We start from the raw sequence: 16,245 nt of genomic DNA, 5'->3' as shown, positions 1-16,245 counted from the left end.
AAGGAATGCTAGAACCCAAATACAAAAAATGAAGTAATGACATTACATATATCAAACTTCTTTTCCTGCTTGACTATGGACAACGATATGAAAGTTGTTGGTAGGCCTTTACTCGACTCAAACTAGCAGATGAGCTATGGAACTATGTCGTTCTAACACTTGATGGATTATTGGGGAAGCAACAAGAACCACCTTACGGTGGAATTATTGGGGCTTAACGCGAAGCATCTTCAAATCAAGGGGTCATCGTTCATACAAATGATGCCTATCGATTGACCTAATATGATAAGTGCTTGCGAGTTGGGGTGCGACTTCTCCATAGTGCATATTGATGATTATTGGGATATGAGTTGTGGTGTGTGTTTTGTGGATGCTTTGGGATTACTCTGTCAAGGGGGTCCTAGAAAGAACACTTAAATGCTCAAGTTAGCGGTGGCCTGAATTATAAATTGTCATTGAGGATTTTTTCGACTGCGTACCTTGTGTGGGTTATTCCTTGCCTTTACAATGTGAGAGTTGAGTGTAAGATCAAGATTTGATCAGTAGTTGCATCTCTATATTTTGATGATTACAGTTAAGGTTTTTTGAGTATGAACAATTATGGTACTCTAACGTTTGTCCTTTATAGTTGTGACAAACAGGTTCTGATTCTAGCCAAGCCGATTCCATCAGAAGATGAAGACCCAAGGGTAACCAAAAGAGAGTTCTAAAGCACCATGTTCGTTCAGAACAGTGGCAAATCCTTCAGAAGTTCTGAAGATAGAAGCTCTCAAGAGGTACTGAAGAACCGGAGTCAGAAGTTCTGAAGATCAGATGTTTCAGAAGGAACGGTCCTGAAGTAGAAGACTCAAGTTCTGAAGACCTGCAAGAAGTTGGCTCTAAAGACCCAAGCTATTCTAGCTCTGGCATTCAGAAGTTATGAGGAACATGCCCAGAAGCAGAAGTTGCAAAGTTAGAGGATCCAATCTCTCGTCTGACTCTGATCAGAAGCTTCACCAACGTCCATCTGAAGCACTCCAGATCATAAGTCAGCTGGTGAAAGGACAGGTCGCTGTCATAGTACGCATCGTACTGTCATAGCCTGTCCGCCACCTACCTCGTTCAGCCTAGCAGTCTGATATTACAAGATTGTCACTCCAACGGACAAAACCCTAGCAACGGCTACACCATATGCCTTGGAGTATATAAGGGCTGAACATAGAAGAAAGAAGCTAAGAAACTTTACTGATATTCTTGAAATCTATTCTAACCGATCTCTTAGCAATATTTCTTCATTGTTCTTGAACATCTGAGTTTACTATTAGCTTTTCAGAAGCATTTCTTGTAAACCCAAAACCTTTTACAAACACTTTGTAAAGTTCCTTAAGAGACCAAGTTTGGTCGGATCTTGAGAGGACTGAATCAAGTTTGGTTCAGTGTTTAGCTAGTCTTGAGAGGATCGGTTGATCAGCTTCTTGAGAGTATACTAGTGAGAAAATCAGTGTACTGTTAGTCACTTTGCAGGTTACAAGTGCAGTTGTAACATTCATTGATTTTAGTGAATTGCCTTCATCAGAAGAAGGAAGAAATCACCTTCACGGGTGGACTGGATTAACTTGAGCTTTTATCTCAAGTGAACCAGGATAAAATACGTGTGTGCTCTACTTCATATTCTTTAGCACCTAGTTCTTATCTTTAAGTTTGTCAAAACTTAAAAAGGGGAAATCTTTTGTTTAAAAACTCTATTCAACCCCCCCCCCCTTTCTAGTGTTTTTCGCACCTTCATTGAGGCCATTGGTGCGGGATACTCGAGCTTTAGTATCCTAGGTACGAACTTGTGGGACCACTTGAGTGCTTGATAAATGAGACGTTTTGCGTGGTCACTTGAGGTTTAGTTGGGAATGTATGCCGCTTCTAAATTTTTTGTTCGCATAATATTACCTTGATTCGCGTGATATTTAATTAGTAATACATTTTTGGCCTCTGAGTGCCTTAATTAGGATGTGATCTAGTGTTGCAAATCGTTTTAACGGGTCATGAAAAGTTATATCCATCTCCCAAGTAGTTGAGGTCGACTTGGTTTATAAAGGTGGTCAAAGCGATATGTTTGTCATCGAGTATATCATTGTATGACGAGGGTTTGTGATGTATGTTAAGAGTTTTGTGTCGTTGGTCAAGGTTTATATCTCAGTAGGATTAAAAACTACTTCAAAAATAAAAACTCACCGAAAAGGAAGTAAACCTCACCGATAATGGAGGAAAACACAACTAATATGGGTTGAGAACCTTCACTAGGAAGGAGTAGCCTTTATTGAGAAGGTTGGCTCCCCCGAAGGGAGAGAGCGAAAAATTCACTCTTTTTTTTTTATTCTTTTCTCCCTACTAATATTTTATTTTCTTTATTTCTTTCATAAATTGAAAAAAACTGAGTCATGTATAAGGTAAGGCCATATAGGCAATTGCCTTAGGCTCCCAACAAAAATAGTAACTATATAATATATTCTACTGCGACTTGAGACTTGAGCGGGTAATGTAAGAATCAATATCAATCAATATCAATATCAATATCAATATCAATATCAATCAATATATATTAGAAAAGAAGAACTTCCATAGTGACGTGTCAGCACCAGATTAATTCTTAGTGACGTGTCAGCACCAGATTAATTCTCATAAAAATTATTCCACGTGTCAATTTGTTAGAGGATATAATTTTCAATTGATATATATTTTAATTTTATATATTCTAACCTAATTAATTGATATTATTTTAGAATATATAATTTTCAATTGATATATGTTTTAATTTTATATATTCTAAAATAATTGATTGATATTATTTTAAAAGATAAGATTTGGTCTTTTAATTTATTTTAAATTTATTTTTAGAATATATTGATTAATTTTTATTGAATTTTCGAATTTTTTATTAATTCGGGATTATATGAGTTTTTATTGTGATTTGCTAGATTTTGTTAGTTTTTATGTATCTTTATTTAATACCTTTTTTAATATTAGATTTGATTGAGATTTAGGTTGTTTATTTCTTAATTTTATTTTAATTTATCTTATTATTTATTTTATTTTAAATCCAGGAAATACTTTATTTTATTTTAGATTTAATTTTAGAGTATATTAATTAATTTTTCTTAAATTTTCAGATTTTTAATTAATTCAGGATTTTATGAGTTTTTATTGTGTGATTTGCTAGACTTGGTAGTTTTTATCTATCTTTATTTAGTACATTTTTAAATTTTAGATTTGATTAGGATTTAGGTTGTTTATTTCTTGATTTTATCTTATTATTTATTTAATTTTACTTCCAGGAAATATTTTATTTTATTTTACATTTATTTATAGAGTATAATAATTAATTTTTATTGAATTTTCAGATTTTTAATTAATGCAGGATTTTATGAGTTTTTATTGTGATTTGCTAGATTTTGATAGTTTTTATCTATCCTTATTTATTGTTTATTTTTAATTTTAATTTCATGAAATATTTTATTTTATTTTTGAGTTACTTTTAGAGTATAAATGAATTTTTATGGTATTTTTATTGAATTTTCATATTTTTATTTAATTCAGGATTTTATGAGTTTTTTATTGTGATTTGCTAGATTTTGGTAGTTTTTATCTATCTTTATTTAGTACCTTTTTAAAGTTTAGATTTGATTAGGATTTAGGTTGTTTATTTCTTGATTTTATCTTAATTTATCTTATTATTTATTTAATGTTAATTCTAAGAAAAGGAAGTTGATTTGGTGCTGAGGGTCCACAAAGCTACCATGCACACGCAGAGATTTGATAGCTGCTATTTCTACCTCTGCCACATGTCGCGATCAGGACAGAGGTATGTCGTAAGATGATGTTACATGAAGAAGAGTTTATCATGTTATGATTGATGGTTTGTGTCATTTTAGTTTATCCTTTGTTCGTAATTCAATCCTGGATTCTTAAATTTCACATATTTTGTGTGTTTTGATCCAAAAGTTTACAAATTTTTGCATAGACCCTTTGACGAATCATTGTTGAAGACGTAATGTTTTGATTTTGATGTAATGTTTTTTCTATTGTTCTTCTTCCGCTTTTGTATTTTTTTAAACCAGATTTTAGTATAGTTTGTAGAAATCCATGCGTGTGAAACTATTCTAAACCAGATTTTGATATAATTTATAGAAATTTATGAAACTTAGGATAGCCTGAATTTATATTCATTTCTCAAATTTTGCCCGTTTTTATTCTTCATGTTTGAGCTGTGTGTATAAGCATACTATTTGCACTGTATGTGAATGATGCACAACTTACTATTTTTTTTTAATGATGCACATGTCAGTCAAATTGATGAAAGCATATGAAGAGCTCACATTTAATCTTCATGAGTATGTTTAACCCATTCTTAAGGTTGGTTCATGTTTTCCTCAAACTCATTAGTTTTGCATATACTCATGTTTTAGTATGCCAATTGGGTGACTTATCTTACTTTGCTCTATATATTTCCTTAAGTTTAACTTAAATTGATTGTTAATATAAGTTTATTGGTGAAGTAACCACAATTATTTCCCAAACTTTTTTTTAAAAAAAGTGAGTTTGAAAGCTATAGCTTAAGTTAGTTTTTTAATATATTTCCAAATAATAATAATAATAATAATAATAATAATAATAATAACATATGTGTGCGGATATGGGCCGGTTGGGTACTATAGTGCCCATACACGCACCCATACCCACTATTTTTTGCGGGTAATTATCTATACTCAACCTCATACCCATTTAGCGGTTTTTTACCATACCCATAGTGAGTATTTTTTACGGGTACCCTATGATTTTGAGACCCATTGTCATCCATAGATTTAGATTTTGGCAAAGATGGATAGCTTCCTATAATGACATTGAATTGTCTAAAGGTGGGGAGCTTCGAGTTGCTACCCACGTGAGCATGGAGACGAGTACATGTAATTTTTAAAAACGCGGGTATGGAGATGGTACTATAGTACCTACCCATTGTCATCCCTACTTAGTTGGAATAAACACAATAATATTATACTTTATGATATATCTTACACAATCCTGATTTGTGCTACTATCACATTAATTTTTTTTTAAGATTAATATATTGATAATTCCTTATATCTATGATTTGTGTTATCGTCTTCATATTTACGAAGAATGTAAAACGAGTTCCTCTTGGTCTCAATCGGGCTTAGAAGAGAAGTCTTTATCTCCACTTTACTCATCAACTCTGACTTTTCTATTTCATTCGTTGTTTAATATATTTTTAATAATTAAAGTATTAATTAATGTATCAAATACAATAGACATATTTCCCGTGCAACGCGCGGGTAAAAAACACTAGTATATTAGAAAAGAACAACTTCTAGCATGACGTGTCGCTCTCACAGGTCAAGTTAGTGACGTGTCGCTCCCAGATTAATTCTCACCTAATATTTTACATGTAAGCTCTTTCTCCTTGGCCCCACTTGCCACATGTGCTCTGATTTTTCCTTACCTTATTTCTCCTTAATAAAAAAAATACATTTTTAAATTTTAGATTTGATTAGGATTTAGGTTTTTTATTTCTTGATTTTATCTTAATTTATTTTTGATTTATTTTTAGAGTATTAATTAATTTTTATGGTATTTTTATTGAATTTTCATATTTTTAATTAATTCCGGATTTTATGAGTTTTTATTGTGATTTGCTAGATTTTGATAGTTTTTATCTATATTTATTTAGTACATTTTTAAATTTCAGATTTGATTAGGATTTATGTTGTTTATTTCTGGATTTTATCTTAATTTATATTATTATTTATTTTTAGAGTATTAATTATTTTTTATGGTATTTTTATTGAATTTTCGGATTTTTAATTAATTCCGGATTTTATGAGTTTTTATTGTGATTTGCTAGATTTTGATAGTTTTTATCTATATTTATTTAGTACATTTTTAAATTTTAGATTTGATTATGATTTATGTTGTTTAATTCATGGTTTTATCTTAGTATTATTTTATGGTTTTATCTTAGTATTATTTTATGGTTTTATCTTAAATTTTAGATTTGATTATGATTTATGTTGTTTAATTCATGATTTATGTCCCGCCCAGTCCAACATCCCATCAGCAAAAACCCTCTTAAAACCCTGCCTACCTCCACCATCTCCTCCATGGAATTCATCTCCTCCATGCAATTCTCATCCCATCTCTCCACTGAACGGAACCACCCCCACAAAATCGTCTCATCTCTCCACGGAACCACTTTGCCATCTACTTGCAATCGCATCCCTCCGATTTGCTGCCTTGGACTGATTGGGAAGGTTGCAGATGGAGGTTTCAAATTATTTTCTTCCTTTGCTTGCATAATATGTTATGGTTTTTTTCAATTTTATTTTACTTTACCTTTAACTTTCATTCACTCATGTTTGACTTCAAGGTCAATTCCGTTCATCACTTGCCATGCTAATTTCAAATTCTTTTCTTCAGGTTTTTTTTTTATAGATATTCCACCAAAAGAGATTCTTTGGAAGTCATGGATGGTGAGTCCATTTTATATTCTATATGGAATTTCGCAATATTTTGATTTGTTTTTTATGTTTTCTGATTCTCCTTTGTATGTGATTCTATTTTATTCGTTTTTCTTATTTTGCATCTAAAATTTGTGTCCTATGTTATAGGAGGTGAAACATTGATCTGTGTATGTTTTGATTAACCTAATCATTGTCAGTGAAGTGGATTGAGGGAGTGAAAGAATTGAGGGGAGAGAAAGGAGAAGTTGTAGATTTTTTTCCTTGCAACTTTTTTATTTGGTAATTTTTTCTTTTTGCCTGCTTCTTGCACCGAGGAAATTAATTATTATTGTTGGTGCTTGCTGTTATAACTACAGAACTACATATCATGGATGAGATTTTACTGCTTATCTTTGTTCGCTCAAACTATAATATTGAGGTTAGGCTTTTAAAAATGGTGCTATCCTTTCTAATATGTTAAACGGCTAAACCAATGTTCTAACAATAAATTGATTTCCTGGGCTTCCCTGGAAACATTTGACATGAATTTATCCGTAGGTACAGAACGGCAATGAGGTGCATACCTCTTTCTGACTACACTCTCTTATTCTCAGCTAGCTGACAATGAAACATGATTGATGACTCAAGGTCTTATCTTGCTCTCATTTCAAGTAAGCTACGAAACATGTGAGACCAGTACTCATTGGAGGTTTTTCTCAGTCCATTATATGTATATATTCACCAGATAAGAGATAGAGATGTGTGTTTGGTGTTGCACTACTGTGATGCATATATAGTTTTACTGACTTAGTTCATCAATTCTACATCTATCTATCATCATTACATATATTAAAAGTCACTTTTCGAAGGCAATATTAGATTTTATAATTAATCATTGTTCTACTATGGTTCAATTAATCAAAGTTTAGTGTGATTGGTAGTCTTGCTTGCATGAGTGTGTAATTATCACATTACGATTTAGTATCAGCATATGTTTTTGATTTGGTTATTGTACTTTCAACAACAGTGCTACATAAAGCAAAGAGTTGTTTTAGCCGTTCAACAAATATAATGGGTCTAAAATTTCTAGAGGGGTTTTCTTCCATTCATCTTCTTTAGTAGCATGTGATTAGTTTCCCCTTACAAATAGATCTGATTGGTTATGGAAACCACTGGAAGGCCATAGCCAAAAAGTGGCTTCAATTCATTCTTTGGCTTTCATATCTGTCTGCAAATTTGATTGCTATCTTTGCACTATCATAGCTAGATTGATGTTGCACATATTGTTATTATGTTTGGTGGTCTTTAGTCTATCCTACTCTAACATGTCTATCAATCTCACTTCATGAGTTCTTGATTTTCTGTTACTTAGAATGCAGATACGGCTGGAAGCTGCTGATTTGGAAGCAAGTTTCATTTGAATTAGCATGAGTTCATATTAATTCATGTTAAAGTTGGACAACAATCAGGAATAACATCTAGGATTGCTGCTGATTTGGAAGAAAGTTTAATTTGATTTTTTAATTAGAAATAAATATTTTAATGATTTAAATTCAAAATGTGATACCTTCTTACTTTATGAAGTGCTTTTTTATGCCAAAGAACAGACTCTGGTTGCAGTGAAAAAAAAATTGCATATGATGTTAGGTACTGTGTGGAACTTGTGAGTGTGTTTGTGGATAATTTATAAGAAAAGCGGTGGTGATAGTGAGGTAGAGAAATTTGAGAGAGATTTTGATGTAAATGAGGAATTTTCTTTCTTATGAGATTGGACTTTTAATCCTTATCCACACCATTCGAAATTCCCATTATTAATACTATTATTTTCGACACTTATGTCACTGGCAAATAATAATTAGGTTCTGATGTAATGTATATTCTTTGTAATGGAGAATTAAGTAGTTGTTTTTAAGAGTCTTTTATATATAATTCAGATGCAAACAGTATGCACTCAGCTATCACTTGAGCACTAGAGCAAGTAAAGGGAGCATATTACGACTGCTTTACTATTCTGAATTTTTTTATCGCAGAAATGCTCCGGTAAGTACAACAAGCTCAAAATCATAATAGCATGATGAAACTACTAGATATTATTAATGAACCAAACCTTTCAGTTACAAATTGTCAAGACCTTCGCTAGAAATTTGTTCTAAAGTACGCCCATTAGTACTACTATAAGAGCAAAGCAACATGCTTCTTATATTGGGAGATAGACAAAAGCAGAGGTTGCCTTAGTAAGCTTTCTCACCTGGATCAACAAAAAAACCACTGAAACTCGATCGATGAAAGTTGGAATGGCAAGGTTTACTCTTAAAGTCTTCGGCAAGAGGAGGATACAAGAGATCGACCTTGAAGCAAGCAAGGTATGGTGGGTGTCATCATCTTCATCGATATTACCCACCAGATAGACTTGAGAAAAGACTTTCAGGCATCCTGAGAGTAAGGAGAAGCTGGATCTAAATGTATTAGAAAGAGCCTAAAAGCTTTTATATATAGGAAGAATATTTTACATGAAAATACTTCTACATAAAAATAAATGTTAATAAGATTTCATCGGAATTTTTTTTGTTACAAGAAAAACATAATATAATATAGTTTGATGTTAATTTTTTACTACATAATAATATAGTCCACTTTAATTTTTTTGTACAAATTATTATAGGAGTTAAATTCTCCTACGGGAAGAAATATATTTTAACAAGAAAGTACCTTCATTAAGTATTAATTAATGTATCAAATACAATAACAAATTTCGCGGTACATTCTTTTTTTTCTAAGATTAAAATGTGTTCTGAATGCTTTATTGGTGATTCTTCATATCTATAATTTGTGTTATTGTCTTTAGGCTCATGAAGAATGTGAAACGACTTCATGTTGATATGGGTAAACTTAGTTTATTTTATTGTGTAAAAAATGAACTCGCATAATCACGTACATAAAGAATCTTTTCTCTTTTTTTCATTGTAGATTAAATCAGCTATTGTTTATTAGCCATCATTAAACCACATCCCCTAATATGTTTTGCATAATTTGAGATTTGGTTAACCAATTTTTTTATTAGTTATTCAATTGTACGAAGTTCAATCTATGCAACAAGGGTTTTAATTTAAGACTTTTTGTCCACTTTGCTCATCATTTCATACTCTTCTATTTCATCCGTTGTTTATTATATTTTTAATGATCAAGGTATTAATTGACCTATCAAATATAATAGATGTATTCCTCGTGCAACGCGCGGGTAAAAAACACTAGTAAGAAATCATGTCATTTTAATTGCAATGTAGGCAATGCAACGTGGGAACTAGGAAGTGCAACTTTAACAGCTATTAATTAGTAGTAGTGTTTTGTATTGGAAAATTTTCATTTTTCAAAAACTAATAAATAAAAGGGGGACTTTGGTTAAGACCCCTAAAAAAAAAATTCAAAATCTCTTTTTTAAAAGCTTTTTTTAAGTGACTTAACGTTTTTGTAACAGATGAGTAACGACGGAGACTTAAACCATACTATTATTTTGCATTTAAGGGTGTATTTCCAAGAAATTTTTTTGTAGGGGCCTTAACCAAAGTACCCCTATTTTAGAGGGACCTCCAACATATTTAAGCCTAAATAAAATATTCATTATTTTTATATTCTTTTTGAAACTATTATTTTTATATTCCCAAAATTGAAAAATTAATTTGTTTTTACGCATAAACGCTAGTTTTCTTATGACTTATACATATCTATAGTTTTTTAAAATTAAAATATAGAAAGTGTTTTGAGTCATTCGAAAGAAGTTTTGCAAAATTAAAATTGTTTAAATTATATCTGATGTCAATTTGTTTTTTAAATATATTGAACGAGTTAGTTATTTTATCTATCATAAACGAGATGTTTATGTTGATTGATTATAAAACTCTAATAAATAATTTCATAATATCTTGAAGAACTAAAAAAAATTAATTCTAACTTTTTCATCTCAGCATTTCTGACCTAGGCTCCACATGGGTGGCCGCTGCGCTGCCTCTGTGCGGGGCGGCAAACCTCTTCGACCTTGCCTTCCCGTTTTAGCCCTCATCTTCTCCTTTTCCTTCGACCCTTTCAGACCTGGCGTCCATGGCTTCCATGGTGTTTGGCGTCTTGGATCGGTCCTCCTGCTTCCAATAAGGTGGTTACACCGCCCTTTGCTACTCTCTCTTCCTTTCTTGGCGACAAAGCTCCAGATCTGTCACTCAGGGCTGTGCTTGTCCCCTGTTTCACCGTCCGACCTTGGGTTTCCGCGACGTCGTCGTGTCGTTTTCGATGGCGCTGCGGAGAAGTTCGTTGGAGGTGGTGCGACTGGCGAAGACGTGCCGGCGTTCAAGATTTGGAGAGTCTGTTCCGGTGACACAAAGGCTCTGTTCCCCGGGTTCTGGTGCTAGAGGTGGTGTCTTGGTCGGTGGAGACGCTGGTTTATGCTCCTCCTCTTCGTTGCCGCTCGTTTCTCTGCTCGATGCACCCCTTTCGTCGTTCCTGCTTTTTCATGGGTCTCCTCGCCTTCAGATGTGTCGTCAGAGGATTCTCTTGGCTCCGACCGTCGTTGTTTGCTCGCTTTTACTTCACGAGTGTCGTGGATTGGGTGGTTTTGGGGTTTTGTTCAGGTTGCAGGTTTTTTATCATGATGCTTTTGTGGTTGGTTTGTGCCTTCGCGATGGCAGAGCATGTGGATTGAGGCTGGCGGCGGTGGCAGATTGGTTCTGCGGTTTGGCCATCTTTGTATGGACATAGGGTTTTTGGGTTCTTTTGCAGGACGCGACGGTGTATCTTGGAGTGGAGTTTTTGGGTTTGCCACTTTCTTTGCTATGTGGGTTAAGTCTAAGTTTGAGGCTACGGTTCCCTTCTGGCCTCGGCTTTCTTCTTGACTTATGTTGTTGCGAAGTGGTTCCGTGGCTGTGTTGGAGTTGCTTGCTGCTTGTTGTTCTTTGTTTTTAGTTTTTTTTTTGTTTATGTTGGTTGGTCTTTTCAGGTTATAGGTTTCAGCTCTATGTTGGGTTTTACTGTTGGGTCTTTTGGTCTGATCGGAGGGGTTCTCTGGTATGACGCTTTTGTCTACCGATGGGTTTTTAGAGGTTTTTGTCGTAGTGACTGATGATCTGCTGGCATTTTGTTGGCGTGGTTACTGTACCCATGTTGAGAGGGGATGTTTCTCAACTTAATTATATATATATTTTCCATTTTCGAAAAAAAAATATCTTGAAGAACTAAAAAATTAATATACAAAATTAATAATTTATATAATATATATTTTTTAAATTTTTATAATTTTTTTTTTAATAATTTCCCTTTACACTCTAAAATATCTATATATGGATTTGAAAAAAAAGCATTATACGAACTCAAGGCTAACTTGATACAGTGACGAATCTAAGAATTTTACGATGTGAGGGCAATATATAAATATAAATTTGCAACACTAAAATCGTAACATAAATAACAAAAGTTTAAATAAATATTCGAATTATTCCTTACAAGTTTTCAAATTATTTGCTCTTTCAATTCTAACTCGGGTGTGGTGAAGGTCAAAGTCTTTATAAAAAATGCAGCTTATAGGATTTGAACTCTCATCCTAAAGGTTTAAACAACTACTTTTTACCACTGTCACCAACACTCATTGGATAACTTCATAGTCTCTTAAACAACATAATAACTTTGCAAGAAAAATAACAATCATTGATAAATAGTAAACTTGTAGGACAACTATGAAAACCTAACGTTAATAAAAGTAATAACAAGAAGTAAAGCCATAAAACATAAGTGTTTTTTTGTTACAAAAATGGTAGAACAGAGAGAAAGCACATCCAAACTATCGGGCAGGGCGCCAGTGGCATGCTGGGGAGGCCAACAGAGGCTCACTCCTAGAAGGAGCGCCGTGGGATCTCCCCGAGGAGGTTGCCCACCAACTGAGATTTTACTGACCTCAAGGGGATTCGAACCCTCGACTTTTGGAAGGTGATAGCTAAACCTGAAACCTGAAGCCAGTTGTGTCAACCCAAGTTGACATAAGTTAAAAAACACAGATCACATGTCCATGAAAGAAAAAAGAAATAGAATGTCACAGGGAAAATTAAATATGTGTGGGAGCAATTAACCAACTAGTATTATAGTTACAATATATTTTGCTAAACAAATATTGAGAATCAATTGGGGCAAATGCCCCGTATGGTATAACATGCATCCGCCCCTGTTTTTTTTTTTGGTAAATGAGCGGGGCTAGGCCCCATCATCCGCCCCTGTTGATATATATATATATATATATATATATATATATATATATATATCACCAAACTATTTCAGCTGGAAATTGTAGTCATGGTCCGGTACTTGAATTGAATACCTTCCGCAAATAAGTTTTTACGTCCAAATCTACTACTTCTTATTCTTCCACTACTGTAGCTAAAAGACCACCTATTGCGGCTCAACACGTGTCTTGCTTGCCTGACGTTTTTTTTATTTTATCTATTACTTTTGATTTGGGCCGTTCAACAAATCAAGCTCAAATCTCACAACCCTACATTCTCTCTCTTCTCCAACGCGATAGCTTCCCTGTTCTGCCTTCATCGTCCTCGGAATCCATGGTTGTGTCGTCCCCTTTCCTTTTCTATGACCCTTCCCCATTCAAATTCGTCATTTTCCCCCGATTTCTCGCTTCCCTCATTGTATCAATGTCACTGATTTCCCTGGTGCCATCTGTTTTCGACGTCACTGATCATAGAAGAATTACTTCCACGATCTTCGGCGCCTTCACATGGCTTCTCCGCCATTGGCCATCACGTCGCCCCGTCAACCATTACGTAGGTAAGCCATCGTAATAGTTCTTTCTTGAACTTCAACATTGTACCTTATCACCTCTTTATACGTTTCATCCTAATTTCGTCCTTTTTATGAATTTTTTACCTGATATTGTTGATTAGATGTGCATTTTTTGGGGGATTTGGTATGGATTTTTTATCAGTTCATCCAATTTTTTCATCTGTCGTTCCCATTCCTATGTGAATTTGGGACTAGGTTTTTAGAGGTATGGTCATAGGTGGAAGGTTGCACGCAACCTTTTTCTCATTTGAATGTTTCCTTAAATTTGCCTATAAATACTCACACAACACTCACTCTACCACCATTCACACAACCCTCACTCCACCACAATTCACTCCACCACAGTTCACACAATCCTCACTTCAACCTCTTATAATAAGGACCAATGCACCTGTATATTTGTTATAATTTTTTTGTTGACTTTAACATGGAATTTGCTTCTTCTAATTTACAGGGCATGAAACTTCTTCCAACTGGTCTGAAGAGTTCCCTTGCTATATTTTTATATTCATCTGCTGTAAGTTTAACTTCAACACACTTCTCTCCAATCTCACTAATTTATAATGAATGTGGATTATATAATTTCAACCATTATTTTAATCAGGTTGGTTTCGGTGGTTTTCTCCTCTGTTATGTTCCTGACTTAATTTGTTCAGTATTTTGGAGCTAGGAATTGATCAAGACATGTATAATCATGTATGTAAGTCACCTCCATGCTTGCTGCTAATTTGGTTAGAGACCTATGCTGCTTATTCATTTTTTCCCCATTATTAGTTAGACATCTATGCTGCTTGGAACAGAGGAGGCTAAAAGCTTCCGTGACAAAAACATCTTCATACTTCTGGTTCCAAATAAAACTGCTATACTGAAAACTCAAGAACCACCCAAGAAAAAAGACAAGTCAGCAGCAGATGAAGTCTCTGTCAGTGTCCAAACATAACTGAAAACTTCCATGCGAGGTTCTAACTATCGAATGGATGAATTGTAACTTATATTGGTGAGGTTTGGAATTTTACGGGTTGTGTATAGCTTATGTATAATTTATGTAATAGCAATATACAAATTCACTAGATGTTTAATCAATAGTGTCACATTTTCCAAAAAAAAAATGTATGTGTTGTGTTCGACTCTGATGTAAGAATATCAATTGATACAGTATAAAAACTAGAAAAATCATTGTGTGAGAAAGGTGTTTATTTTTAGTCCTTCTTAAAAGGGATCGAAACTTATATTCATGAGAGAGAGAAGTATGAAACTTTTTATTGTGGGTTATGGAATTAGTGTTAGATTTTTGTTAGTTTTTTTGTTGTTGAAAAGCTTTATCATCTGTTAGTGGGGTTATCTACATAGCTTTTTTTTAATTGGAACTTGGAAGGTATTTCAAGGAATCCTTCAAACCCTTTGAAGCTGTGATTCCAGGTTATATTGCAAATTGGTGTATTTGGCTGTGTTGGAAATGATAATTGCTTCTGTATCTAGGTGATTTGGTGGATATGGCCTATTAGAATTTTATTTGTATCTTGCTGTTGTTGTACGAGATACTAATTTGAACTGGTAGAGAAGCATGTTGCTTTTGATTTGAAAACTGAAGGTGTTGTAATTTGAACTTGGGGAATTTTTTGGTTAAAGTAGAGGACCTAAAATATAACCCTATTTAGTGTTTTTTCCCAACAAAATTAGAACAATATTATTAATTAATTCGGTTGTTAACTTGATCAGCTTATTACTTATATAAATAATATTTACCTAATGGTGGTGTATCTTTCAGGAGAAAGAAGAAAAGTTGGATGGTGATGCTGCTTTGAATAAATTGTTTCGTGATATTTATCAAAATGCAGATGAGGACATGCGAAGAGCAATGAGCAAGTCATTTGTGAGATGACCATTCTGTGCTTGCTTTAAAATTCGTGAACATTGGTTCCTATGATATTGTGCTTAGTTTTCTTCTAAATTTATTAACATTTATTATGCCTTTGCCTTCTTTAACAACTATGCTACTTTGCAGCTGGAGTCAAATGGAACAGTGTTGTCAACGGATTGGAAAGAAGTGGGATCCAAGAAGGTGGAAGGAAGTCCATGTCGCTGAAGCTTCTGAAGTGCGGGAAATGAAGAATGTTCTTTAAGTAATTAAATCTGTATATTGTAGAAAAGTCTATGCTATAAAATCCTGCTCCTTCCCCTGTTTTTAGTATGTGCTTCTTAAGCTTTATGATCCACTGGGAAGCTTTAGGATTTGATTAAGTTAGTTTTATTAGAAGAGGGAGGTGAGAATTTATTTAGCATGCTTGAAATGAAGTTATTGTGGTTGCATTGATTTGGTATTGAACGATAGGGAACAAATCACCTAACAACTTAAGTTATAAGGAGAAAGGCCAACTATATTTCTAACAAACATTATGGGGGAGCTATTGCAAATATTTACAAAAAATTGTTGATTTCTCATGTTGATAGTGTTTGGCAGGAAACTATTGCTATGAAACTTAATTTCAACTGCTGTAATCTTTTATTGTATAAGAAACCTAGCAAATTTGGTTTGCCTTTTTATGATTCTAAGTGTGATTCTTTTTTTCATTCATGCAGTGTTGTTTTGGAGTCATAATCAAAACTGCACCTTGCAGCTGATCCTGGTGAATACCAAAACTATGTTTATGATTTTTCCTCTTTTTTCAACTGAGCTCTCATCTGATAAATATTGTTGTGATTTTCAAGGTCAATTAGTGAGGACTCTCTTAGAAGGTTTCTACAGTTTGCAATTGAAAGTTGCATAGAGGAATTATTAGCATATTTAGACACATACTAAGGAATTTTTAAACACTTGTCAGCTATAAACAACAAATGCATGTTCAGCAACTCTAACTGAACTGCTTGGAGTAATTATAAATAGCTTACAAAAGGTTTGAATCCCACCTCTCATTTAGAATTTTTCAGCTAT

At 33.6% G+C, this 16,245-nt stretch overlaps 1 long non-coding RNA gene across 6 annotated transcripts; it reads left to right on the top strand.

Moving 5' to 3' along the window:
- The first annotated feature begins 12,887 nt into the window (after positions 1–12,887).
- Positions 12,888–15,352, top strand: LOC130715309 (uncharacterized). Of its 6 annotated transcripts, none has more exons than XR_009011624.1 (6): positions 12,888–13,298; positions 13,768–13,830; positions 13,918–14,009; positions 14,114–14,310; positions 15,082–15,186; positions 15,319–15,352. It is a non-coding gene; the product is annotated as an uncharacterized LOC130715309 (long non-coding RNA). The 6 variants fall into 6 exon arrangements; XR_009011623.1 differs by having other exon boundaries at positions 13,918–14,013; XR_009011622.1 differs by having other exon boundaries at positions 12,890–13,298; positions 13,918–14,013; positions 14,092–14,310.
- The last annotated feature ends 893 nt before the right edge of the window (positions 15,353–16,245 follow it).

This window comes from Lotus japonicus, chromosome 1 (assembly GCF_012489685.1).
Source record: "Lotus japonicus ecotype B-129 chromosome 1, LjGifu_v1.2".
Lineage (NCBI taxonomy): Eukaryota > Viridiplantae > Streptophyta > Magnoliopsida > Fabales > Fabaceae > Lotus > Lotus japonicus.
This window is presented reverse-complemented; position numbering and strand designations above follow the sequence as displayed.